This window comes from Grampus griseus (genome assembly GCF_964374135.1).
Source record: "Grampus griseus genome assembly, chromosome: 6".
In the NCBI taxonomy this organism is placed as follows: domain Eukaryota; kingdom Metazoa; phylum Chordata; class Mammalia; order Artiodactyla; family Delphinidae; genus Grampus; species Grampus griseus.
The window spans coordinates 2,616,484-2,644,363 of NC_139000.1; the positions used below are offsets into that span (position 1 = coordinate 2,616,484).

General features: G+C 56.8%; 1 long non-coding RNA gene across 2 annotated transcripts; it reads left to right on the plus strand.

Moving 5' to 3' along the window:
• The first annotated feature begins 2,968 nt into the window (after positions 1-2,968).
• On the plus strand, positions 2,969-21,107 carry LOC309824359. Of its 2 annotated transcripts, none has more exons than XR_014296919.1 (3): positions 2,969-3,099; positions 17,863-17,980; positions 18,809-21,107. It is a non-coding gene; the product is annotated as an uncharacterized lncRNA (long non-coding RNA). The 2 variants fall into 2 exon arrangements; XR_014296920.1 differs by lacking the exon at positions 2,969-3,099 and adding an exon at positions 17,340-17,690.
• The last annotated feature ends 6,773 nt before the right edge of the window (positions 21,108-27,880 follow it).

Consider the following 27,880-nt stretch of genomic DNA (forward strand, 5'->3'; position numbering starts at 1 on the left):
AGAACCCCTGCGGCGTGGACACGTCCGCCTGCCTGTACCTCTTCGGGCAAAGGCCACCCCGCGCCACGCCCAGACCTGCCCCAGGCCAGGTGCCCGGCTCACCGGGACTGGCGAAGCCCCTTCCACTTTCCACCTGAACACGTTCTGGTTTCTGCTCGTCATGTAACAGAGGTGGCCACCCACCGCGGGAGGGCTGCGAGCTTTGGGGCCCCGCTTTGGTTTGAATCCCACCTTCCCACTGTGCACGGTGGGACCTGGTACAGGCACCTTCCCGCTCTGAACGTCAGTTTTCCTCTCTGCAGCGTGGGGGCAGTCACTGGGGGAGGGGTGCCACCCCACGGGGCTTGTGCAGGTTGGGCTGGGGCTCACCGCAGGCTCCCAGGCTGCTCGTGGCTTTGATGGACCTCTGCTGCAGGCGGAGCAGGGGGGACAGCCACAGTCACGGCCACAGCCCCTCACTTGCTCACGTGCTGTCGTGGACCTTTCTGCGCCGGTGAGCTTTTGAGGTCTATGTGGGGTTAAACACAGGGTATTTGTGGGTGAGCTGGTTGCCCCTCCAGCTGGGGGTGCACTTCTCCTGGGTGGGCAGAGGCTGGGAGTGGGGGGCCTTGGGAGCTCCCCAGGTCGTGGGTGAGCCGACCCCACGAGCCAGGACCGAGGGAGCCGCTGAGCTTAATTAGACCACAAACGGTGAGGAACTCCAGTCAAGGATCAAGGGAAGACTTCATTCCTAATGAGGCCAACAGCGTGCGTTTGATTTCCCTGCCCCATTCAGTTCAGACACGGTTAAGTAGGCACCTACTGTGTGCCAGGCTTGAACGGGCTCTGCATTGCTGAAGCGCACGGTTCCATAGGGACGGCCCCAAGACGGGGGCCCAGGAGGCCAGTGAGTGCAGCAGGAGGGGAAAAGGGACTCTGCAGGGAAGCCACAACCTCCGCCCGGGGACCAAGGTCAGCATCCCCAGGGCCGAGTCCTGGTGTCAGCACGCGCCCCTGGTAGGACAGGGTGGGAAGGGCACCTCACCTCTGGGGTCTTCCTCTCAATCCCGACCCCCACCCCAGTCTCACCATGAGAATCTCATCAGACAAAGCCCAGCTAAGGGCCATCCTACAAAACCCTGGCAGGCCCTCCTCAAAACCGCTAAATTCGCCAGAAACAAGGAAAGTCTGAGAAGCTGTCCCAGTCCAGAGGAGCCCAAGGGGATGTGATGACTGAGTGCCATGTGGGGTCCTGGGACAGAGAAGGACATTAGGGGGAAAACTAAGGAAATCTGAATAAAGAGTGCACTTCAGTTACTAATATTGGTTGATTACTTGTAGCCAACGCCCCACACGGATGTAAGATGCTAATAATTAGGAAAACGGGGTAGTGGGGAGATGGGAACTCAGTACCACTGTCTCCATTTTGCTGCAAATCTTAAACTGTTCTAAAAAAAATAAAGTTTACTAACGAAAAGGAGGATGCAGAGCCAGGAGCACAGAGGAGGGGGGCGAGATACTGCAGCCCTATCATAAAACAGCTCGCGGCCCCGAGAGATTCTGCGGTGAAGGCCGAGTTTCACTTTGCCTGACCCAGGAGTCCCACCCGCAGTTGCCTGTGGAACGCCTTCCGCCTGAGGAACCTCCACCAGCGCTCTGACAGCCCGTTCTCTGAGCCGAGTTCCCTGAGGAGCCCCGGACAGGGCACTGGGGCCTCGTGATCAGCGGGCCCCCTCCCCCGTCCCAGCCCTTCCGGGTGGGCAGAAGGATGAGTGGCCGCCGCAGGGGTCAATCCTGCCCTGCCACACCCTCTCTTCTGTACTCCTGGGCTCAACAGGGGAAGGCGGGGTCTGGAGGGAGCGGATTGGACTTGAATTGGAATCTCGGGGGAGACCTTGGCGAGTGCCTGGCTCGCTGTTTAGCATTTTACCTGCATTCACACACTGACTTCTCATGCCCTAGCCAGGCCAGTGTGACTGTCCCCACCTTACAGGTATGCACGGCAGTGGTGGCAGGGCTGGGAGTCCCAGCCAGGTCTCTCCGACTCAAAAGCCCAGGCTCTTACCCAGCTCTCCACGCCTCTCTTGGCACGGACGGATGGCTGCAGAAACAGCATCTTTCCAGGTGCAGTGAAAAACCCGGTGGCCACATGCCCGTGTGTTAGCTGGGTCTTCTCCAAGTCCTGGGGCTGGTGGAGCAGTGACACTGTGTAATTCACACACCATGACCTGCTCCAACGTATTCATTTATGTTTTTACAGTGAGCATGTGTTTCTTTTATCATCAGAAAAATTAGTTCCACTGGTGGAAGGTTGCTTGAGTCAGCCCAGGGTAGTGGGGAGGGAGAGAGCCCACTTTCCATCCCCTCCCTGCAAGAGGGCTTCAGAAGTCCGCCCCCTGGAATTTCTGTTTTTTGAAGGAAGATTGAAACCCAACAAGAACAACTTTGTCCCTGCAGGCTGGCTGCCCGAGCAGGCTCTCTGGGGCACGGGGCAGGAGGGGGTGTGATTCCCACACACTCATCCAAGAGGGATAAGGAGGGATAAAGCAACCTTGCTTGAAGGAGTCAGCTCCCCTCCATCTGCACACTGCTCTGAACTGTCCTGAGTGCTTGCAAATTTCGTGTCTCCAGGCCATTTGATGCCCCAGTGGCCCCTGGAGGTCAGCATTAGTGACCCACCCCGCCTTAGGGGCCGAGGAAGCCAGGACAAGGCAGACTGGGGGCGGGGGGGGGGCGGGGCAGGAAGCCTGGGTTCTAATCTCCGTCCTGCCGTAAACTTGCTGGGTGATGCTGGCCAAGAATCTTCAGTGTTGAAGGGAACTTAGCAGTGGACTTAGCAGTGAGTGACCTAGTTATCAGCTGTCAGGGACCAGGCAGGACGCCAGGGCCCATGTCAGGTGGCTCAGCAGACAGAGTTTAGTATGGGAACTAGTCCCAAAGGTGCAGGAAGGGGAGGAACCAGACAGGAGGGTGGGGCAACTCAGAGATTAGCACCCATAGGGACTGAGGGTGTTCCTGGGGTCCCCTATGACCCCCTGTGGAAGAAGGGGCCGCCTGGCAGGAGCTGAACCACAGAAGTGGGTGCTGTGACGCATGCCCGAATCCCCACGTCAGACAGAGGTACCCGTTGTCCAAGCTGCTGGCCATGTTGCCTGCTCATGTCCTGCAGCTAAGGGCTTCTCCAGAATTGCCTCGCCCAAAGGGGGGCTGCTTCACTCAAGGTTAAGTCTGCATCCAAGCCTGGTGGGCCTGGGAGCTCAAAGTCCCAGCCCCTTGCCTTGACTGGGGAGAACGCTAAAGGGCTATCCCAGCTCCAGAGCTTCCCATGAGGTCAACTGAGGCCTTTGTTGCAGCCTTCCCTCTGCCCAGTCCCATATCCCTCGCTCTCTCACAGGTTCTCTCCCCAGGAAGCCACCTGCCTGCAAATTTCCACCTTGGAGTCAGTTTCCTGGAGAAACTGACTGAGGGCCATTGGTACAGGGAGTGGCACTAGGGAGAAAATTTCAGAATGGGATTTTGGAGCTGGGCAGTGGGTGATGGGTGAAGTAGGGACAGACCCTGGCGTGTGATGGTGGTGCAACCATTAAAACTTCATCCAGTGGGGAACTGGGTTGGGACGCTGCACGGGTGGGTGGAATATCTCCAGTGTTTGAGATCTGGAGGAGAAGTAGTAATTATAAGGACTATGGAATTGGGTGGTGTTACTGGCTCTTGTCAGTGGATGGGAGAAACACTGTGAGAGCCTGAGGGTTATTCATCAATTTAAGATTAAGTGTGGGGTGATGTCAGCAAAAGTTGTGGAGTAAGGAACTCTAAATTCTGCCCCTCTATAAAACAATTAAAAAATGGGCAAAAACTATTAGCATCTACTGCACCCACCCCACCTCCCCTAACTCTGAGAATTAACCAAAGGCTTGCAGTAACCCAGCGAAGATTTACTTAAGAGAAATGGCTGATTCTCAGTGAGATCCGTTAATTCGATAGTCCCCCTCTCCCTGCTCTTTAGCTCAGCAGTAGCTGTGAACATATCAGCCCATGTTCCCAATACTGGTAAATGCAGAAGAGACCTCATTCACAAAGAATCGTGATTAAATATTTGTTCTGATTTGTCTTGTGTTCTCTGGAAGACCAGCTCAAAGGTTTGTTTGTATTTCACCTAACTCAGAATTGGCCTAGAGCTCAAGATGTGGACAGGGGCATTTGTTGAAAACATGAACTGACTGCTGCTGGAGGTGATAGATAACAGTTGGGGGAAACAATAGATGAGTCACAAAGTTTGGGAGGAAAGGCTGGGAATGAGATGTCAGGGCTTTGGAAAGCTTGGACCTATTCCTAGGAGTCTAAAGGGCTAAGTGCATATCCTCCGAAAAGACTCAGAAGGTCCTCGGCTCTCACCTCCTGCTGACACTGCCTATGCAGAGGCAGGAAGCGAAGGCTAAGGCAGAGTTAGGAACTGCCTAGCTTGGCATTGAAGGCTTGGGTCCAAACACACACAGAGACCCTTGGCAAAGACCGGAGGAGTTTTCTGTTGTTCCAGGCTTTAAGGAAATCTCTGTCCCATCAGTACCTGACCAGAAGCTAACAAAACAGAGATTTTAGGGTCCACACGTGACAAATAATACAGACTTTACAGAATTAGTTCCGAAAAGTTACTTTAAAAAAATCCCAACAACTACAGTAAGTAAGAGCAACAACAAATCTTGGGAAGGGGAGAGAATCTGGTTTCCAGAGTTGCCACATTATAATATTCAAGATGTCCAGTTCTCAACAAAAAATTACAGGGCATGCAAAGAAACCAGAAAGTATGGCTCATACACAGGAAGAAAAGGAAATCAGTATAATCTGTCCCTGAGGAAGCCCAGACATTGGACTTTTTAGACAAAGACTCTATATCGGCAACTTAAATACGTTTGATGCGGTAAAGGAAACTGTGTCTAAAGAACTAAAGGACGATGTCTCATCAAACTGAGAATATCAATAAAGAGATAGAAAATACAACAAAGAAACAAACAGAAAATTTGGAATTGAAAAGCGCAATAACGGAAATGAAAAAATCACCAGAGCAGATTTAGGGAAGCAGAAAGAATCGGCACACTTGAAGACAGGTCAACTGAGAGTTTCCAGTCCAAGAAATAGAAAGAAAAAGGAATGAAGACAAATGAACAGAACCTCAGATACCCGTGGGACACCATCCAGCATACCAAAATATGCATAATGGGAGGTCCGGAAGGAGAGAAGAGAAAGAAAGAGGAAAGCGTCCTAAATTTGATAAGAAACATTATGTTTTTCACATCCAAGAAGCTCAAAGAACTCGAAGAGTTTCATACCCAGATACATCATATTCCAACTGTCAAGCGCTAAAGACAGAGAGAATCTTGAAAGCAGCAAGAGAGAAGTGACACATCATGTACAAGCAATCGTCCATAAGATTAACAGATGACGTATTTTTAGTTTGTAACTCCTTTTTAAAATATCTGACTTAAAAGATAACTGCATGAAGTAATAATTATAAATCTAGGCTGATGGGCACACAATGTATAAAGATGTAGTTTGGATGACAATAATAGCTTAAAGGTAGGGGATGGAGTTAAGAAGAGCAAAGTTTTTGCACACTGTTGAAAATAAATTGTTATTCATCCGAACTAGCTTGTTATAAATTAAGATGTTAATTGTAATCCCTAGGGCAATGCCAAGAAAATAACTCAAAAAATATAGTAAAAGAAATTACAGTGGAATTAAAATAGTACACTAGAAAGTATCTATTTAACACAAAAGTAGGCAGGGATGGAGGAACTGAGGAACAGAAAAGAGGTATAGAAAACAAATCACAAAATGACAGAAGTAATTTCTTTCTTATAAGTAATTATATTAAACGTAAATAGATTTAAACTCTTCAATTAAAAGGCAGAGATTAGCAAGCCAGATAAAATGATCCAATGATGTGCTATCTATGACAGACTCACTTTAGAACCAGACACGAATAGGTTGAAAGCAAAAGGATGGAGAAATATATTCCATGCAAACTGTATTCAAAAGAGAGCTGGAGTGGCTACACTAGTATCAGACAAAAGAGACGTTAGTACAAAAACTGCTGTTAGAGACAAAAAGGGAGATAAAATGGTAAAAGGGTCAATCCATGAAGAAGATTTGACACTTGTGGATATATATGCACCTGACAACAGAGCCCCAGATACGTGAAGCAAAAAAAAAGACAGAATTGAGAGAAGTAGAGAATTCAACTATAATAGTTGGAAACGTCAGTACTCCACTTTCAATAATGGATATAACAATTAGAAAATTAGCAAGAAGGGGCTTCCCTGGTGGCGCAGTGGTTGGGAGCCCGCCTGCCGATGCAGGGGATGCGGGTTCGTGCCCCGGTCGGGAGGATCCCACATGCCGCGGAGTGGCTGGGCCCGTGAGCCATGGCCGCTGAGCCTGCGCATCCAGAGCCTGTGCTCCGCAACGGGAGGGGCCACAGCAGTGAGAGGCCCGCGTACCGCAAAAAAAAAAAAAAAAAAAAAATCAGCAAGGAAATTAAAAACCTCAACAAGACTATCTACCAAGGGAGCTTAACAGATATCTATAGAACACTCCATCCCAAAACAGCAAAATATACATTCTTCTCAAGCGCACATGGAACATTCTCCAGGGAAGACCATAGATTATGGTATAAATAAGCCTCAGTACATTTAACAAGATTGAAATCCTACAAAATATGTGCTCTGACTACAATGGAATGAAATTAGAAATTAAGAACAGAAGGAAATTTGGAAAGTCAAATATGGGGGCATTAAACAACACGTTCTTAAATAACCAATGGATCAAAGAACAAGGAAATTAGAAAATGCCTTGAAGAGAATGAAAACAAAAACACAGCAAAGCCAAACAGTAAGAGATATAATTAAAGCAGTGCTCAGAGGGAAGTCTACAGCTGTAAGTGTCTACCTTAAAAAGGATCTCAAATCAATAACCTCACCTTCCACCTGAAGAAATGAGAAAAACAAGAACAAGTTTTACAACAAAGGTCCGGCAGTGGACGGTCTGGTTGTGGTTGTATCACATATTGTACCCCAGCAGCCGCGGACCGGTAGACGGGTGGAGTAGCCTTACGAAGACACAGCTGACTCTGGCTTGGAGATGTTACCTGTGAAGATGAGGTGCATCTTCCAGGATGTACGATGCTGTGCCCCCAGTGGGCAGAGTCCTGGGTCTGGGAGCCAAGGATTTCAGTAGGAGGCGTCCCACACACCATCACTCCCAGTGACCTACTTGGGAAATCTGTATTCTCCATCCCCACAGTCCCAGGCTCTGTGGTCCACAAGTGTTACCTCCCAGAAGGGAGCACTTCCACCAGGTGACACCGTAAGAATCTCATTAAACACGAGCTCATGCCTGCCCCCCTGTCACTTCTGGCTCCTTTTTGCTGAGAGACCATCCTGGCAGGGGTAATTGACCTGCAGCGTGAAGAGGCGATGGGGCTGCTTTCATACTCTAGGGCAGGAATGATACATTTAGCACCTGGGTGGTCCACTGGAGGCATCTCCTGGCATTTCTCTGCCGAATTCTGAGAGTAAGTAGATAAACCTGCAGCAACCAGGGCCTCAGGACACTGGGGGATGTTCTGAGGGGCCGGACCAGCAGAGGAGCTAGGCTGGGGTGTAAGAATCTAGAGGATGAAGAGGTGAGCCTCACCACCCAGCTTGAGACCAGCCTTAAGGACAGGGGCCTAGAGGAAAAAAAAATATAGACTATATTCCTTTAAAAGGAAGCGTTCCGTTCATCGAAGACACAATCGGGAGATGAAACAGCAAAGCCCCAAAGCTGGAGAGTGTGTCTGCCATGTATTCATCCAACAGAAGACCCACATCCAGGACCCAGAAAGAACTCCTACAAATCAGTAAGAAAAAGACAATCTGTAGCAAAATTGGCAGAATTCTTAAACAGGCCCTGTTTCAAATAGGATTTCCGAGTTGCCGCTAGGCGCGTGAAAAGTGCCCCAGGCTAATAATGATTCATGCGGGAGATGCACAGAGAACTCAAGTCAGGCACCGCTGCGCACCTACCAGAAGGGCCAAAACTCAAGACACTGACCATAGCTCTTGCTGGCGAGGTTGTGGTGTGTGTGGAGTGATTCAACCACCCTGGAAAACCACTCGGTATCATCCACAAGCTGGGTACCCCTGTAGCCTAGACCCCAGCAATGCCCCCACTGAGTGTGTGGACTGGCCAGAAGAGAGGTACCAGGGGAGTCCCGTTTGCTCTGTTTGAACAAGAAGCTGGCAACTGCCCGAACGTCCACTGCCAGGAGCATGGATACACGAACCACGTGGGTCCACGCCACCCATACAGCCCTGACGGTAACACAGCACACGCTACAAGCCACAACGTGGGCGCCTCCCGGACGGTGTGCTGAGCCCAAGGACGCAGATGGGAAAGCCCACATTCTGTCTGATTCCCCTCATGTGGATTTCAAAACAAGCAAACCTAACCTGTGACTTTGGGAGTCAGGACCGTGGTTCCCGGGCGTGGGGGCTTGGGGGCTGGTGGTGCCTCGTTGACCACGGAGGTGTGCACTTTGGGGGTGCCCTGCTCTGTGCGGTAAGAGGTGGTCAGGGTTACCCGCTTAGGGATCCGCGCGCTTGTGCGCTCGGACACCCAGCTCTCTCCGGCCCCTGGATTGCCCGCCGGTCTGTAATCAGTCCAAGCGACCCCGTACCTGGCCGGTCTGGCTGGGTCTAATGCATGCTTTCTGGCTTCTGGTCAGGGGGTTCCTGGCCTCAGAGTCTCGTGATGAATGACCCTGGTGGTCACAGCTCCTTACCCCCTGTTCTGGGTGAGAGCATCTTCCCCGCTGTAATGGGCTGAACTGTGTCTCCCTCATTCCGTGTGCTGAAGCCTTGAGCAGCGCCCTATGTGACTGTATTTGGAGATACAGCCTTTAGGGAGGTAATTAAAGTGAGGTGAGTTTGTAAGGGTGAGGTCCTGATATGATGGAACTAGTGTTCCTAAAAGAAGGGGAAGAGACACCCAAGCTCTCCCTCTGTCCCCACAGACAAGAGGCCATGTGAGGAAGTGGACGGAAGGCAGCCACCTGCGAGCCAACCAGCGCGCTCTCCCCAGAGCCCAGCCCCGACGGACCACACCTTGATCCTGGAGCGCTAGCCTCCCAAACTGAGAAAATATATCTCTGTTGTTTAAGCTGCCCCGTCCGCGGTAGTTTGTTATGGCTGCCCGAGCAGACTAAGACACCGCCACTCAGGGGTTTCCCTGCCTGGGGGGGCTGGGTGGACACCTTCTGCTCCCAGTTTGGCGTGATGTAAGCACGCCCGCTCCACAAGAGCAGAGGGCAGCGGGTACAAGACTGGCCTCTGAGACCAAAGGTGCTGGACCTGAAGCTCAGCTCCTCCACTTGCTGGCCTCGCTATTCAGCCTCCTGGAGCCTCAGTCTTCCCTGCTGCCAAATGGGTCAACAGCACCCCAGCCTCCCGGCCCCTTCCGGGGAGCACCGAACGCATGGGAAACACTCAGTAAGGGCAGGAGGCCATCTGCATCCTGTGGACGCAGCAGTCCAAGCCCTCCGGAGAGGCCCAGAGGAGGGGCAGGCATTGGTCTGGGAGATCATCCCTCATCACAAGGTCTAAGCTGCGATCAACTTCTGCCCTGGAATGGGGGGAAGGCAGTCATGAAATTTGCCCATGTTGGGGGAAAGAGCGAAAACTGTCCCGAGGAGAGCTATCAAGGAGAAGGGCAGACCCTTCCTGTCTCTCCGTGTTTCTGAAAGAGGGCGTTTACGGCATTGTTGCTTTTTAACTAGGGCGAGCAATTAAAGTGCGATGAAGACTCCATCTCCCTGGACAAGAGCGGGGCTCTCCACCCTGGCAGGACCCCGGGCTCCCAGCTCAGTGGGCACCGTCTGCACCCCTTCCTGATCTGGAGTCCTGCCTGCCCCCGGGACTCCCGTGGGCCCCCTCACTGGCATCCAGCCCACCGGGACTTCCTACCTCTCCTGCCTGCAGACCCTCGGGGGGTCTTCACCCCCATCCTTGCCTCCTGACCCTGGGCCCACGAAAGCTCACCGTGCTTCTCTTCCCTGCAGGTTGCTGGGTAGGTTCTGGAGTTTTAGGTTTAATAACCACAAATCTGGGGTTGGTGGAGTTGCTGCAAAGATCGTGTCCTGGAGCTTTCCTGCTTCTGTATTTGAAGCCCAGACCGTGACTGGTTACCGCCTTGGTATCTTCCAACAGCAAATCAATTGGTTAGAATCGCACCTCTCGGGGAGGTTGACAGAGATTATATTTGTGCACTGGGTGGAAGAGATTTCTCAAGATTTAATTATAACTTAAGTGTAAAATATGTCTCTTCTGCAGGAGTTTCTTGTCTCGCGCATAATTACTTCACGGCTCTCTCCCAATCGCCCCCTTATGACGCCTCTGTGTGCTGTGAGCAATTAATTTATAGGATGGTAATAGGCTAAAACAGTATTTAAGGTCATTTTGCCCAATGTAGCTTTTAAGGAGGGCTTGAGATAATAATTATTTAAAGACCCATTTTAATCACTTTGGAGTCATTACCGCATTGTTCCTCCCGGGCCCTGGCAACCTCGCTCTCCCCGCCCGCTGGACCCGTTTGTCCCTTAGCAGGTGCTCTGGGCCCCTGGTGATGACCCTCATTTCGCAGCGGTGACAGTAGACGACGCATGGGTCCCGGTCGGGAGTGGGGCGCCCTCGGAAGACGGAAGCCCAGCTCCGCTGGCTCCTCATTAGCTAAGTTGGGGCAGAATTTATCGGCCACTCGGGAGGCAAGGACTCTGCGGCCCAGTTGCAGGAGAAGACGCTTTGCTGCCCACCCTAAGCCTGGGGGAGGGACGGCGCATTAGGCAGGAGGCGGAGGGCTGGGCTTGGGGGTGAGCCCGCTGCTGCGGAGGTTACTCTATTTTTATGGCTTAGCCACGGAGGGAAGAGAACCGTCACCGTCTTCTCAGGAAATCCACGCACGGTTGCAGAAAACTGTTCCACTGCGGGCGGGCTGACACCTGCCGCCAGGCCTCTTTGTTCCCTGGAATGCGATTCTGAAGCGCAGAGATAGCTCAAGGAAGGGGGTTGGCAACCAGGACGAAGGAGCAGGGCTGGAGGAGGGTGGCTCTGACGGAGGGGGTGCCACGGGGACGTTGCCAGCACGAAGCGGAGCTGCTTTACCCAGCAAACACCTGCACTGCATCCTAGGTAGCCCTTAGACGTCCAGGCCCCCAGCCCGGGGCCGTCTTAGGGTGCCTGGCGAGGGGCACGCGGGCAGCCTCCCAGGGGCAGGACCTGGGCTTTGGGATGAGTTGGAGCTGTGGCTGGATTCCAGCTTTGCCTCTCCCTGGGGTGACCTTGGGAATCTCAGGAGACCCCTGGGCGCTGTACCTGGGTGGTACGAGCTGGGCTCTACCCGCTGCCAGGGAAGCCTGGAGGGTGCTTGGGTGGGCTGCAGGGTGCACTGCCCCTGACACCACCCATGCCGCTGAGGAGAACTCATGGGCTCCGCCAGGTTCTCAAGGGCGCCCGCTGCATCAAAGAAACGAGGGCGCCCCTAGCGCAGAGGGCTGGGTCGGGGTGCACTAGGAGCCCGCAGCCCCCAGGGAGTTAGACGAGGGGCCTTGCCCCCTGGAGGGGTCCCTGGACGTGTGCTCCTCACCAGACTCACCGCTACCTCTATGGAACATAAAGGCTCGTGCCTGTTTTGTACACCTTCAGGGTCGTCGTTTTCATGCCTTTGAAGTCCTTATAGAATGCCTGGATGTGTCGTGTTTAACGTTCTGGCCCTTGTTTGACATTCCTGGTGCCATGTCTTGGTGAATCCTTCAAAGAGTCAACGAACAGTTAAGGGAAGGAATGAATGAGTCCTGGCATCATGTCGTTGGCAAGAAATTGTCCTTTGGAGACAACTGGAAATCTGATTTCTTGCCTTTCCTGGAATCTGAAGCAGTGGGTGCTGGAGGGGAAAAGCGGGACCCTGCCCGCCTGCACCCCCTACATCCCCATCAGGAAGCCAGCCAGAGGGGAGAGTGGGCTCGTGGGTGGGGGTGGGACAGCGCTTTTTCCCGTAGGTGAGAAAATTCCACAGGAACCTGTCACGGGACTCTGTCCTGCTCCTGCCCTGCCTTGGCAGGACTGTGTGGTCTGCCCAGAGAGCACTAGAGGGGGAACAAGTGACTCTGGGAAAGTCCCTTCCCTTCCCTGGGCCTCAGTTTCCCCATCTGTACAGGGGGTGGATGAGATCGTCTCTGTCTCTAAATTGTCAGATTGTCCTCCAACTCTGACATTCTAGGAGCGTATGACTGGGCACAGAGTAGGTGCTCAAAAACGCCGTGGTCATTCATTCATTCAACAAACCTGTGTGTGTGCGTGGAAGCCAGGCTTGGAGTACGTCTCTGCAGGTAACTTGGAGTGAGACTCAGGGTTCTGCGCCTGCCCCATCAGTGGGCACACGGCAGGGCTGTGGTGGGTAGGAGCCCAGAGCAGGGTCTCAACCGACCCGGGGTATTCGGAAGAAATGGGAGTGGGGGAGTAGGGGTTCTGGGTGGGCAGGGGAAGGGGCTGGGGTCGGGGAGAGCTCAGCAGGAGGCAGGCTCATCGGGCAGGGCCCTGGGGTCGGGCTGGAGTGGGGAGGGGGGTGAATGTGGAGCACAGAGAAAAAGCAGGCCCGTGACGTGGTCTTTTAAGATCTATGCTCCCTGGATGAATGCGGGTCCACCCAGCCCCCGGGGTCGGCTCCTTGTGGAGCACAGAGCGCGGAAGTGTTTCCGCCGCAGGCCGTCCATCCTCACCCACCTCTCCTCACTTCCTCACTCCCCCCTTCCCCGCTGTCCCTGCAGTGATTTTTGCAGGCCCGTCCCGGTGAGGGGGCCGGTCCACAAACAGTGGTGGGCCTCATCCATGGGTCTTCTGCAAAGAGCCTCATAAAAGGGGCCCAGACTGGAGATCAATTCTTTCAAGCCGAAATCAATAACAATAACTAATATTAATACTGATTATCCTTCCTTTATTGCACATTGCAGTTAGGTTGGGGATGAATTGTGTCAGGGACCGTCAGAGGCAGCTCTGCGGTGCGCAGGGGGCAGGGTGTCCTGGGGGACGTGCGGCAGCCTCTCGCAGAGCCCGGGGTGGGCGGGGTATGGGTGCTCTGTGCCTTGGACGCCTCTAGCTCCTGCCTCTTCGGTTGAACTTGTCCCAGACCTGGTTTCTCCATCACGGTCCTCACGTGGCTGGACTCATCCGGTGTACAGGTCTGGGGAGGGCAGCTGCGACCTCAGCAACCCTGCACAGGGGCAGGGGTGCTGGGGAGAGGAGCGGCTGGGGCATTTCCGTAGGGCTGGGGTGAGGAGGGCTCCTAGTGCTGGGTTCCGCCTGCCTGTGGGGTGAAGGGCAGGCCCCTGCCCTGGGGGAGCCCCGAGTCTGGAGGGGAGAAGGAGGGACAGCATCGCACAGGGAATGGCCAGCAAGGCTCCTGGCAGCGCCCAGAACCTGGCGGCGCTGGCTCAGGCTGGCTTTTCACGGGGTTCTCTCTGGGGGCTGGCCCAGGGCTTTGGTCAGAGTCTACAGAGTGGGAGCCCATGGTCAGGGAGGGGGTGCCTTCCTGGAAGGGGGTCAGACGTGGCAGTTGGGGCAGTGAATCCTCCCTCCCCTCCAAGAGGAACAATCGCTAACTCCTGTGCTCCAGGTGTATAACTGGGGACCAGGCGGGGCCCCCCACGTGTTCACTTTCATGGGGGCAAAGCAAGATCCAGGCCCAGGGACTCCGCCTGCCAAGCTCCCTCCCCACCCCGTACACCCCATCAGGGACGAGGTGTGTGTTGAAAGCAGGGTGGTAGCAGGGGGATGAGTATGACACTCATACCTTTAGAGATACAACACATCTAGGAAAGTGGGCTAAGGGGAGGACTCTGAAGATTGTGTGTATGTGCACACACGTGTGTGCGCGCCAGTGTTTTGAGGACACAACTGGAAATTATTTATTTTGCAATGTTAAGTGGCTGGGTATATACACAATTAGATGTTTTCTGTGTATTCACTGGGCATCTTCTGCATAAAAATACATACTGAAACACAGAACTTAATTATGGAAATCGAAGGAAAAGGTCAGGAATGCTGTAGAGGGAAGAGGAAAGAGAAGAGTGTCTCAGGAACCAGAGAGAGGGCCATTGGTCACATGATGTGAGCCTGAGCTTCCTGGCAGCCACAGCAAGGAAAGAAAGAAGATGGGCTTGCCCTTCTGGCCAATGGGAGGAAGCATTCACCTGGAGGACTAGTTTTCCTGGGGCTAGGGTCCAGCACTGATTTATCAGATGTTTCCTTATGAAAGAGGAAAAGGGTGGTCCATGCTTTCAAAAGGCTTTTTTTCTAAGGCCCCTCAACAGAGGCCAAGGGATTTCTGTGAGGCATGGAGTCAGCTGAGCAGACACCTTGACTTTCTGGATCTGGAATCCCATGTGGACTTGGACAGAGAGTAGACCCTGGGACAGGACCCCGCTAACTTGCTCACTAGCTCGGTGACCACGCTCACTGGGTGCCGGGGTAACAATTGTCAGGTGAAGGAATGGGTGTTCCCTTAGTCCCGCAGAGGGAGGTGGGATCCAGGGGGTAAGGGGCTGAGGGTGAGCCAGGAGCTGGGTCTCCAGGCAGGCCTGTACCTGGCTGGGCTGGGTTTCTGTTGATCTGCGACCCTGGGAGACGGGGCCAGCCCCGGAGGTGGGGGTGGGCTCTTTCCTGCAGCTGGCTCTGTTCCCCAGACTCCTGGGCCTGGTCCCTACCCCGTCCCCAGCTTCTCCTGGCCGTCCTCCGCTGCCCCCGTTGCCCCACTGCCTCTCAGCGGGCCAGCCTGCTGGGGCCATGTTTACCCACTGTCCATCACCTTGACGTGGGCAAACAGGACAGGCGGGAGGGACAGGAGATAAAGTAGAGTCTGTGGACCAAAGGTGATGGTGGGCACCTCACTCAGCCTGTGAGTTTATTTACTGTCCCCGAACTTTCACCTGGCCTCCCCACAGGACACAGAGGCCGAACCGTGGGGCGCTCCAGAAGGCCCCGATCTTGGCTCCGGGAATCCTGCAGACTCAGCTGGGCAGCTGGAGGGTTACACAGTGAAAACTGTAGACGTGAAGATGGTACCCAGACTTTGTCGACTTGCCCGCTCGCTGTGTGCATGCCTTCCCTCGGGTGGGTCTCACAGCAAACTGGGATTACTGTCGTCCTCAATTTACAGATGAAAAAACTGAGGCTCAGAGAGGCTCAGCCAGCCATCCTGGGGCTCCCTCTTCGTCAGGATTGGGGTTTTAATTCACGTTGTTCTGATTCTGTGGGGGAGCACCGTGCTGTCTCTGGGTCTAGAAGGAGTCAAGGGCCGCCGTTGGCCGGCAGGGGTGAGGTGAGGGGAGAGCCCTGGGCCAGACCCACACCCGGCAGGTGCAGGTGAGCAGGCAGGACTCGTCCTCGCCCTCGGCAAAGCACCCACTCTGTGCTGGCCTGTCGAGGGTGCAGACGCAGAGTGGAAAGAGAAGCCCTGCCCGGTGGACCTCCTTCAAGTATGGGAAGTGAACCTCGGAGACAGAAGGAGCTGAGACACCACTTGCTGGTGGCTTGCTCTGGGCTCTGAGACCTGCCCTTGGTCCGGTTTCTTCCCTGCACTTCACGTACATTCTGCTTAGTCCCACTATCATGGCCCCTACCCACGAGGCAGAAAGTGTGCTGGGCGTGGGGCTCCACTTTGGGGTACCACCTCCCGATGCCTCTTCCTTCCAGGGTTGCAGCAGGGAGGGGGTGGACTCAGGAAACGGGTGTCAGACCCTTCCCTGAGCATCAGCTTCCAGGAGACTGACACCTGGAAGAAGATTCTGGAAGGCTGACAGGGCCAGGAGGGAGGGTCTACCCTGTGCTGTTCCTGACTGCCCGGAGGATAAGGAAACCCCATACTGCCTTCTGTGCTGCAGAGGATTTGGGACCGACTTCATCACCAGCTCTGCGTGAAACCCTCCTATCCCGGGAGCAAGGATGGAGCTCGGCCCTGGGCCACGCTCCAGCTTCTCGTCACACGCCTGCCGTAAAGGGGCCGCCATCAGTGACCTAAGAGGTCCTCACGTGGCCCTGCCCAGGCTGACCCAGCCCACTCCTGAAACACCTCTGCAGCTGACCCTGCTGGAAGGCCTCTCCTGAATCGCTTCTCTCCAGCTAAATTCGGTCCTGGTTTAGGCACTGCCTCCTCCAGGCAGTCTTCCCTGATTTCCCAGGTCATTTAGATGTCCTTTCTGCATATGCCAGCAACATCTGGATTGTCTACTCTTTTGATACCCCCCCAACACACACATATTTTGCATCTTCCCCATTGTGGTCCCCTGGGTGCTCAAGGCTTCCTGCAGGAGGTTGGGGGTTAATCTGGGAGAGTCCTGTTGGAATCAGGGTGGGGTCTGTGCCTGAGCTGTCCCCTCCCGGACCACGAGCGCTTGGCGTCTTCCACTCTGCGGGCATCCTCTGGTCTGGTTGACGCTGTAGGTGCTCAGTGAAGCTTGGTGAGCTGATGTCAAGATTCCTGTGTGAAATGCACCCGCCCCCAGCAGCCCCGTGGATCACGACTCTGAATTTAAGGGCCAGGGTCTACGCCCACGCTTCCCTCAGCTGCTGGCGACCTATTCCTGGGGACTTTTAGAAGCGCAGGGCCAGGCGACATGGGAGGTTTTGGAGACGGGGAGGTGGGCGTCACTCTAGAAATGAATCCTAGGGCCGTGGACCAGGCCGGGGCCGGGAGAGGGAGCAAAGGGCTTGCCTTCACCCTTTGCACACTCGGCCCCCGGAGCAGTGCACCGAAGGGGCCAACAACGGGAACGGCTTTTGGGGGCGTTTTCTCTCCAGGGCTCCCTTGGCCAAGCCTGGTGGGAGGGCTGGGGAGGGAGAGAGAAGGGAGCCTGGGTCTGGGCAGAGCCCTGGGCTGAGGTCCACTGTCCGTCATTCTGAGTATCTTCCATTGATCACCAGTGGAGTTTTCCATGAGCAAAGGGACTGAACTTTCTATCTAATTAAGGCTCTCTGGAGAATCTGGTCAGCCTGGCTGGCCTCAGGAGTGTTCTCTGAGTTTCCATACGGGTCTGGGATTGCATTTGTCACCCCATGCCCTCTCCCTGCATTTGCGATGGAAAGAGGGAGGGTTTCCACGCTGGCCGAGGGCCCGCCTCAGCAGGAGGCAGAGCCGGCCGTACCAGGTCTCCCGTGACCTCCTTGGACACAGCCGGGGAGAAGGCGGCCTCCTCTGTTGCCGCCCGACTCTGAGCTCCGGGGCCTTCGTAGAGCTGAGCTTGTGTGGCTGGAGACTCAGGAAGCGTGTCCACAAGTTCAGAGCGTATCGAGCGGCCGGTGGTCAGAGCAGATCCAGCTCTGGCACCCACTGGCTGTTCCACTTGGCAAGCCCATGTGCCCAGTCTGGCCTTAGTCTCCTAATCTCTAAAATGGGGACCTTTCCTAGCAGGGCCGTCCCACAGTAGCAGGGCTAACCCAGGAGCCGAGGGGAGCGAGAGCCTGCTGACACAGTGCCTGGCCCACGTGGCTCTACCGTCAATGGCGGCGGTTGGGGGCCGTCCCGTGTCCCTGACCGACGTTCTGCACTTCTTTGGCTGCAGGCGAGCCCTGCGGGAGGTGCTGGGGACTTACGGTCCCACGAATGAGCTTCAAGCAGGATGTTGGTGGGTAGGTGCTCCCCCCCGGAAGGGGACAATTCTGGGGTGTTCTCCATAGCCTCGTAGAGGCTCCCAGGGGATTGAGCCCCCGTTGCCTGCAGCAGAAACCCATTTGAGAAAGCAGCTTTCTTGTTTGCCCATCTTTCCCAGTTTCTCCTCCCTGGTCCCTGCTGTGCTTCCAGGAATCGCTGCCTGAACCTACATCCTTGTCTCCAGTCTGCTTTAAACGGGGACCTGACTAAGAAAGAGGGTTGCTAGTTTATCACCCTGACCTGCAGGAGAGTGGAGGAGACCAACTCGGTGAGTGTGATGCTGGTGGGAGCAGAGAGAGTGGCGGGCTTCCTGGCGGGGGGCACCCTTTGAGCAGAATCTAGAAACAGCTGAGATGGGAGAAGTGGGAACAGAGCTCTGTGGTCCTGAGGTCCCTCCATCACACTCCCCACCCCCTAGTGGCCCCTGATCCCCAGCCCCTGGACTGCCAGGCCAAGACCCTCGTGGCCAGAGGGGGCGTGGTGGCCTGGCCAACACTCGCTGGGTTCCAGTTCGGCTCCTCTGAACCTTCTTATTTGTGCAAAGTTTATGTCGTGTCATTAGCGGTTGGAAAGCTCGCGGGGTGTTAAACATTAAGTGGTGTGTGTGCTGGGAAACGTGGTCGCTTGCACCCGGGCTGATGGTCAAGGCCGTGGCCCTTGGTCTTGGCTTTAGAGTTCTCTGACAGACAGGCTTTCCAAGTGACCATTGTCGAAAGATGCTAACCCAGGAGTCCTATCTCCCAGGGTCTTGATGGGTCCAGAAATGGGCTGGTTCCTCCAAAAAGCTCCCAAATGCCCCGGTGGGCTGGGAGCCTCTGGGGAGGGGAGCTGCTTGGGTGGGGTTGGGCCGCGGCTGGGATGGCGAGGGGGCATCTTTCCCAGGGCCTAGGAGAGCAGTCCCCAAGGCAGGTGCCAGGTGCCACGCGAGGGTCCACGGAGGGGTGGGGAGGCCGCCCCCAGGCCCTGGAAGGACAAGCATCCTGAAGACTCCAGTGGGTGGATCACAGAAGGGGGCTCTGTCCGTCCCCCCTCCTCCCCCGCCACCTCCATCCCTCCCTCCCTCCCTTCCCTCCTTTCTTCCACAAACTCTTCTCAGAAGCATCAGCTCCTGCATCGTCTCTGTGCCGGATGCAGCCTGAACAGAACCAGGTCTCTGCCCATCCAGGGAGCCCCAGGCTTGGTGGGGAGCAGACAAAGCAGGCTGTTTGGACGTGACGTGGTAAGCGCTTGGCCAGGAACACACAGGAGGCCATGCCTTTGAGCTGCGCCTTGACCACAGGTAGGATCTGGGTCTTCAGACAAAATGGAGGGTGTTACCTCTAGGACATGCAAAGGTCAGGGGGAGGAAGCACCAGGGTAGGCTGGGAGGGGGCTCAGCAGGAAGCCCCTGGTGAGCTGGTGCAGGGACAGTGTGTTGCGCGTCGGCACACAGGCCTGTGGGTTAGGCTCCATCCTCAGGGAATGCCTGCACCCCTGACGGGCTTTATAAACATCTGTTTTTGTGTCTGCCTCAGGGGCAGGCGCCAGGTCAGTGTATCTGTAGCCTCTGGGACGAGTGGACAGTAACACAAGTGGTGGGAGCTGAGTGGATTCTGAATAAGCAAATGGATGGATGGATGGATGGATGGATGGTTGAATGAGTGGGCAGTGGGATGAAGGGGTGGGTGGGTGGATGGATGAATTGGTGGGTGGCGGATGGGTGGAAGGGCTGATGGACGGGTGAATAGATGAATGAATGGATGGATTGATGGGCGTGTGGGTAGCAGGGTGGCTGGCCGCATGGATTGATGGGTGTGTGGGTAGTAGGGCGGGTGGATGGATCCTTCTTGTCCACCATTTCAGTTCAGAAATTGCGGACTTTCACAGGGAGCCCTGAAAGCCCACCTACGGAGCCCCTCTGCTGGCTGGTCTGTTAGCAAACCCCCTCTCACCTTAAATGAAGCCCCGCAGGGGCTGAGTCTCCACCTCCTGTTGAGGTGATGTCTGCCTGACCCTGGGTCTTCCTCGCTGTGGGATGACGCACCCTCCCCTTGGGTGTCATTCTTGAGGTGAAGTGAGGAGGGGCTGGGAATTCTCTTTCCTGGGTGGTGTAACGGAGTGGGACCTCGACACGCACCTCCACCCCCATCCCTCCGGCCCGCAGGCTGACCTGAAGCTCGGAGAAGAGGTTGTAATCCCTCAGGCTTCAGAAACTGGAGGCTGAGGGCTTCCCTGGGGGGTACTTGCCTGTTAGTAATTAGAGAAGCAGCCACGCTCTTGTCGGTGGAACCTTCTGGAACGTCAGAAGAGGGGCCGCCTTCAGGAAGTGGAGAACCCAGCGCTGGGCGCTCAGGGGGAGGAGGGCCCGCAGGTGTAGGATCCAGCCTGCGGCTGTGCTTCTAGGCCCAGCAGGGGCGGCCGGGGGCCTCTTTCCAGAAGAAGACCCCCTGCCCCGGGGGGACGTCAGTCCTTCTACCTGGGCTGGCCGTCTTTCAGGCTTCTCCCGTCCTGCTCTCTCACACGTGTCAGGGCCAAGGTCAAGCGCGAGCTCAGCTTGGCATCAACAGGTGAGGCGGTGAGGCCTGGGGTCACTGAGAGGACAGCAGAGTACATGGGAAGAGGAAGCTTTGGATTCTGTTGGGAGAACGGGATTGTCTGTGCATTAGCTGGGCCCCCCCGCTGTCCCGTTACGTGGCGCAGAGGTGACCATGGCCTGAAACGGGTGCAGTCTTTGAAGTAGGTGGGGAGCAGCGAGGGGAGCAAAGGCTTGGGCATCAGATCCGGGTCATGACCATGAGCTGGTCTGGGGGTCCCAGCTTCCCCACCTGTCTGGTGGAGGAAACCCCTACCTCCCAGGAGGGGGGTCAGGGTGGACAGCGCAGGGCCTGACGCGGAACCGATGCCGGTGCAGGAGCTGCTGTCGTCAGCGCTTCACCAGGACTGCTAGCCAAGGGCCAAGACCAGCCAGCTCGCTGTGACCCCGGCTACCAGCTCGCCATGCGTACCTGAGCAGTGGGATTGATTCTCTCGTAGACGATGTCGGGTCTGGGAGGGCCGAGGATGACGGTGCATGGGGGGTACACGTGAAATGAGAGGGGCCAGAGACATGGCCTCTTAGGACTGTTAATAAACATATGGAAATGCTGTCTTCAAAGCTCACGTTGTGGGACTTCCCTGGTGTGCAGCGGTTGGGAATCTGCCTGCCAAGGCAGGGGACATGGGTTCGAGCCCTGGTCCGGGAAGATCCCACATGCTGCGGAGCAACTAAGCCCGTGCGCCACAACTACTGAGCCTGAGAGCCACAACTACTGAAGCCGGCGCACCTAGAGCCCGTGCTCCACAACAGGAGAAGCCGCCGCAATGAGAAGCCTGCTCGCCGCAACTAGAGAAGGCCCGCGCGCAGCAACGAAGACCCAACGGAGCCAAAAATAAATAAATTTATTTTTTAAAAAAGAGAAAAGCTCATGTTGCTTCTTGCAAAGTTTAAACATCACAGATTTCAATTCCGTGCCGTTGTCGGTCAGCTCCAGCTTTCCTGGGGTTGCTTGTTATAAGTTAACGGTAGCAGTGCCCCCCAAGAAATCTCGGGGCGTCTTGGCCGTGGGTCCCAACCATGGGAGTGGAAAGAGGCCAGAGGACTCAGTGGGCCTCACCGGGTGGCGCTGGGACGCTAAGGCAGGTGGCCCCGCTGCTTTCTGCTGCCAGAAAACTCAGGTCAGTAGCACACCTGGGCGTGGGCGGCCCCCTCGTGGGCCCCTCAGGCCTGGGGTGTCTCCGCAGCTGTCCACTGCAGCGTTGAGGGCTCAGTGACCCCAAGCGACACGTGGGCCCAGCAGCTCAGCCTTGGCCTGAGGGCTCCACAGGTGACATGGGTAAATCAGCCCAGTTTGTGCTGGTCTGGGACCTGGAGGGGCGGGCAGAGGAGGCGAGACCCCTCCCCTGTGAACGGAGCACATGGCCTGGTAGCTCAGTTCCAAGACAGATTTACAATTCAATTGTGAAATGGGAGAAAATTAGGCATCCCCCTTTGGGCATCTCGGTTTTCTTTTTTAAAGGTTCTGTTCCTCTTAGTAAATTTATTTACTTCTAGATTAACTTTTATGTTGTGTTGACAGACGGGAGGGCAGGGCGGGGGGAGGGCTGAGAAGTGTTTTCCTTCTGGGCTCTGGGAGAGGCCCCAGCAAGGACCCAGTGAGCACAGGAGCCGCGCTGGCGCATGGCGGGGGCTGTGGGGCCCAGGGGTGAGGAAGCGGTTCTGGTTGACCCCCAGCTTTGCCATTGACTCGCTGTGTGGCCCTCGGCGGGTTCTCAACATCTCTGAGCCTGTCCCCCTCCAGCTGAAGTGGGAATCCATAATGCAGGTTGCCAGGCCAGGGAAGGAGAGGTGTCAGAACAGACCGAGACCAGGGTTCAAGGCTGTGTGCGTGCACATGCGCGCAAGCACGTGTGTCCCTGTGTCCCGGTGTGCACGTGTGCGCGTGGGTACACGTGCGTGTGTATGTGTAGGGGGATCCGGGACACACGGGTGGGGAGCGTGGAAGTGTATCCAGGAAGGGAAGGAAGTACATAGAGAGTCATCCGTGCTGTGGGGGAGACAGGAGACAAGCAAGGGGACAAACAGGGACGGGCTAGAGAGCATGGGTGGGGGAGGGAGAGGCCTGGCCGCTGAGTCACAGGCAAGCTTGGCCATGTTGGGGGAGGAGGGGGCAGAGAAACTGCAAAGGCTCCGTGCTTTTGAGAGAAAAAGACGCCGCATGACCGGAGCAGAGGAGAGGGCACGGGAGACGCAGCCAGGGGCAGGCAGAGCCCAGTGTGCTGGGCCCCCCAGATGAGCTCCGGAAGGCTTCCTGGAGGAGGAGGGTGCTTGATGGTTCTGGATGGGTCAGCAGATTATCTCCAAGCACATCACTGCCCGCACCAGATACCACTGGAGAAGGAGGAGGGTGGATGGCTGAGGAAGCCCCTCTGTCCGGGACCACACTCTGGGGCAGGAGGAGAGGGACAGCCACCTGCCCCACGTCCCCTGCCCCTTGGACCTGCTGCACCTGTTCCTACTTCCAGGCCTCCAGCTGGCTTTGGGCTCCAGGGCAACGCTGCCCTTGCCCGGGGAGGCGGGGGAGGGCGTCCCAGTTTCCTCCTAACACAGTTCCCTCCAGATGGATATTCCATAAGCCCCATCCCACCTCCGTGGGGTCAGGGTGCCTGGTGAAACGCTTTCCACTGGGTTTGGTTTGGGTCCAGTGGAAGGGGAGATGGCGGGTGTGGGGGGCAGGTGAAGACCCCTTGGCACCGGTTCCCCGCCTCAGGCTGCAGGCACCCAGGACATCTCGGCTTTGGTGTGGTCCAGCCTTGTCCCAGGGCAGGAGCATCCTGGCCCTGACTCAGTGAGAGTCAGCACAGCCTGGCTGGTGGTGTCTGCGGGGCCCGAAAGCCTCAGTGCCCATGGCTGCAGACAGGTCGGCACAGTGTCCAGACGCCGGGCATCTCTGCCAGTGCTTGTTGGCGCCCTGCTCTCCTGGGGGTCTGGAGCGAGTCCCGCCCTGACGCTGGCTTGCATTTCATTCACTCATCTGCTGTCATGGCTCCCTGCCCCCGTTCACCGTCTCATTCCCTCTCTCTGGGCCACACGGCGCTGGACTCAGAGCCCCGCTCACTGGGGACTGCGGGGGGCAGCTGACATCTCATGAGCCCAGCCCCAGGCCTGGCATGGAGAGACACTGCTGGCCCTTAGGACAGAGTCCAAACTCCTTGCCTAAGACACTCCTTGACCACGTTAAGCTCTGGCCACGCCGGCTGCCATCGGCTCTTAGACGGGACCCACTCTTTCTGCCTGTGCCCAGTATTCCCCCACCCCCACCCCTTGTCCTCCTCCCCATCTGGACAGTTCCTCCCTTCTTTGCAGTCTCAGCTCGGAAGGGACTTCTTCCAGGCAGCCCTCCCTGATTTCCCCAGTCTGGATTGGGCCTCTAAACAAATACATTCTGAGCTTGGCCTGGCCAAGACCCTGCCACACAGAATTGAGCCACCTGTTGGGGACCAGAGGACCAGAGTCCCCGGGACCAGGAACCAGTCGTGCTCCCTGAGGCTCCATGGAGCCCAGCGAGGCCGGTGTCAAATGCTCAAGGAATATATGAAGGAATGAGGGAACTGGGAAGGCTGAACTGTGTCCACGGGGCTTCCTTTCAGATGTTACTGCCCTGCCCTGGCTGGTGGGGATGCCCCGAGTGCCTGTGGGGCCCGTGAGCTGGGGAGGGAGAGGGGCTACTTGGAGTGGCCCTGGCGCCCTGGGAAGAGACCCACGAAGGAGGCGGGGGTGCTACGCCCTACCAAGGGGAGCTGAGGGGCCTCCCACCTGCCTGCGGGGGTCCTGGTTCTCACTGCAGGCTGGCACAAGGTTGGCAGATGGCACTGGCACCATCATGGGGGTCAGGCCATCTGCACCCCGCTGGCGTCCAAAAGGGCACTTCTGGGACAGAGAAGGGGGTTCCCCAAGACCAGGCAGCCTTCGACCGTCTTCGGCAGAGACCCCCGACAGGTGCCCCAGGCAGGGCTGTCAGTTTGGCCCACGAGGCTGGGTCTAGCTCTGGACTGGAATCTAGAAACCCAGGTGCTAGCCCCAGCATGTCCCGGCTCATGGTGTGGCCTTGGATAAGTCCCCTCTCTGGCCTTGGCCTCCCCAAGTGTGAAGGGTCCCCAAGCCTCCCTCTACTTGCTTAAAGGAAGGTTGTCCCAAGTGGAGCCACGAATCCAGGCTCAGGACCTGGGTTCAAATTCTGCCTCGGCTGCATATTGCTGTGTGACCCTGGGTGGGTGGCTGAGCCTCTCTGAGCCTCTGTTTGCTCTGTGCCTGACGTGAGGGTTGTTGAGGGGGAGGGATGATTGGTGAGAGGGCCTGAGCTGCGCGGCTTCCAGCCCTGCAGGCCTTTCGTGACCACACCCCAAGACCCCTCGATGGAGCGAGAGGGCCCCCTGAAGCACAGGAGTGGGGGCACTGGCTTCTCTCTACAGGGCCCACAGGCTGGAGTGGCCGCACAGCCCCACGCAGCTGTCTCCAGCCTCTCCGGATGCAGGCTCGCTCGTCTTGAAAGTAAGACAAACCCACGCAGGGTGAGATCAGGGGCGGAAACGTGGCAGATGCGTGGCCGAGGGGCGTCCTCGGCCTCCTTGGAGGGGACACAGTGTTTGCATGTCCAGGAGCCTGCTGTGGAGGGCTCCGGGGCTGCAGAGGTGTAACTGACCCCAGGCCCCTGGCCTGTGACTGTCCCCAAGCCTCCTCACTGGATCTACACAGTAACACCCGTTTTATAGAGGGGTCTTCTGACGTGGAAACAGCGGAACTGAGAACCTCCCACAGGCTCAGCGTCTGCTTTCAAGGAGCTTCCCGTCTGGCAGAGGGAAAAAGGCAAGCCCATGAGGCCATGACCTCCCCACCCCTTGCTGGAGGGGAGCCCAGCCTCAGAGGTGTAGCCCCACCTCCAGCTCAGGGCAGCGGAGGGAGCGGTATGGGCAGGCAGTGCCTTTGGTAACCGCAGTCTCCCACTCTGTGGAATGGGGACAGGGTAACGTGCCCTCCCCCTCCCCCCACCTCAGTTACTGTGAACCGTCAGTGAGGTCTGCAGCAGGGCTGGCCGCTCCAGAGCTTTCTCCAAACCCTTTCAATGTCTGAGGATAAAGCTTGCCCAGCATAAAACCACATAGACACAATGTGAGTATTTCCCCTTCCCTACCCACCCCAAGGGCAAGGGGCCCCCCTCGATCTCTCAGTGGGTCCTAGCTTCCACGGTCACATGCAGGCTCCCAACCCCACTGCGGGGGACTCTGTGCACCCCGCGGACACAGCCAGGACCCACGGGGGCGGTGCCAGAGGCAGATGTGAAGCAGCATGGGAAGCATCTCCTTTCTGAAGAGCCACCCCCATAAGGACCAGCTGTGAGAGGTAGTGAGCACCCTGCCAGTAGCGGTAACTAAGCAGAAATTAGATGGCCCTCGCTCAGAGGTGTCATGTCAGATTCAAGGAGGCCGCAAAATGATCTGGGAACCCACAGCCTCGGCCTCGAGCTCTCTCACCCCAGGGAGGGCGGGCAGGCCCACTGTGGACATCCAGCCGCCTCCCCGCCTTCGTCCACTCTAGGGAAACCTGACCCTTTGGTTGCTTGAAAGACAAGAGGAACTTGGGTTTGATGTTTTGAAGAAGTGGCTTTTTATCAGAAAGCCCTCTGGGAGTCTGGGCCGCAACCAGTGAAATTATATCTGTTGTTTCAAGGAGGGGAGAAAACTTGGGCTGATGGTTATTGAGATTTATGGCTTCCCCTGAGCCTAATTGCCCCGGAATCTTTTTAACAGTTGCGCTAAGTGGTGCTGAGACGGACAACAAAGCCGGGGCGGCAGCTCACTCTCCCTCCCCCTCCCTGCCTCTCGCTCAACTCCCCTCCCTCCTCCCTCCCTCCTCTCCTCTGTGCTCTCCCTCCTCCCGCCCTCTCTTTCCCTCTCCCTCTCTCCTTCTCTCTCCCCCTCTCAGCTGCCCCTGGATGCCCCACCAGGCAGGTGGTCAGGGCCTCCTAGCTCATCTCAGGGAGGGAGGAGGTGTGAAAAGCCATGGGCGCTCAGGCCTCTGGACGAGCTTTTCTCCTATTGCTGTTGGCCAGGGGCCCCGGAGGGGGCTGGGTCGCCGGGGAGGTGGCTATCCCGGCAGGCAGCGGGGTGGCCCGCAGTGTCTGAGCCCCTCGGAGCCTCCCAGGCTGGGCGATGGCGCGCCTGCTGAAGATCTGGAGGTGGGAGTGGGACCCCAGGGCACGGCTCGGGGCAAATGAGGAAGAGCTTTCTCGTTGGCTGCCTCAGCGGGAGTGAGGCTCCTGTCTCTGGAGGTGTGTACGGGACGCTGCCTCCAGAGCCTCTGACTGGGGGCCGGGCCCCTCCTCCCGCGAGGCTGCCTCGCCCCTGCCTTCCTGCCTGTTCATCCGGCGGGCAGGCTGAAGGGTCAGCACCTCTCTCTCCATGGCTGCCTCCCAGGCTGCCTTCCCAGGCCCCCAGCTGGGCTGGGGCACAGCGGGTCTAGTGCATTTAGGGGACGGGGCGCCCATGACTGAGGTGGCCGGGCAGCCCCCAGGGGTGGTGAGGCAAGAGCACCCTGTCCCTGAGGCTGGCTTGAGCTCGAGACCACGACTCCAGAGGTGAAGGTGGTTAGGGCTGGGGGGCCACACAGACCCCTGGACGGTAGAGCTGCCATCATGACGGGCCCGGCTGGGCTGCCTGTGCGTCGAGGGCACTCCAGCCGGGAGGGTGGAGTCTCAGGATCTCTGCACAAGGAGCTGGGATGGGGGGGGAACCTCAGAGGGCATCAGACCCCCTTCCCAGCCCCTACAGGCACGTAGAAGAGCCCGCCAAGTCCTTCTGGGTGGGGTGGGGTGGGGTCTGCTCCTGGGCCAATCCGCAGAGACCCTGTGTCTGGAACACAGTGTGGGCGCTGCACAGCTGACCTCTTTGTTCCTCCCAACACCCAGGGATGCAGGAACTGGACAGGGCGTCCAGTTCCTCATGCCCTTCAGTGGGATTAGGGCCCCTCCTGGACCTCCCTGGAGGTGGAGGAACTTCCCTGCCCACCATGGCTGGACTGGGCGTGGGCCTGGCCTGGGCTGAGGGCGTGGGTGGAGGTGAGCAGGGCACCTTCTACATGCTTGGCTTGCCTGCTCTCTTGTGCGCTGGGGATCTGCCCACCAGAGCAACCCCGACCCACAGAGCCACAGGCAAGGAAACCGCTTTTGGTTGTGGTAACCGAATTCTGAGCGGTTTGTTACGCAGCAAGAGCTGACCCATACATGCAGGTACTATTATAATCTTCCAATGCCAGCAATGAGGAGGCTGAGGCTCAGAGAGGTCGGGTCACTTGCCCGAGGCTGCCCAGCTTGAGGAGGCAGATGGAGAGTCAAGCCCAACCACTGCGAAAGTACTCTGCCTTTTAGGCCTGGTGGGCAGCAGTGGGCAAGCAAGGAGCTTGGCAGCTCTCAGCGTGCTGGGCTCAGGCCCTGGGTCAGGGGGGATACCTGGGCTGGGGACCTGTAGCCATCGTTCCTGTTCTGTCTCTGGACCTGCAGGTTTTGTGGCCAGGCACCAAGACCCAGTACATTTATCTGCCAGGCAACTTTCAGATGGACCCTAGTGCCTCGGCTCTGGCCAGTACTGCCCCCCCTAT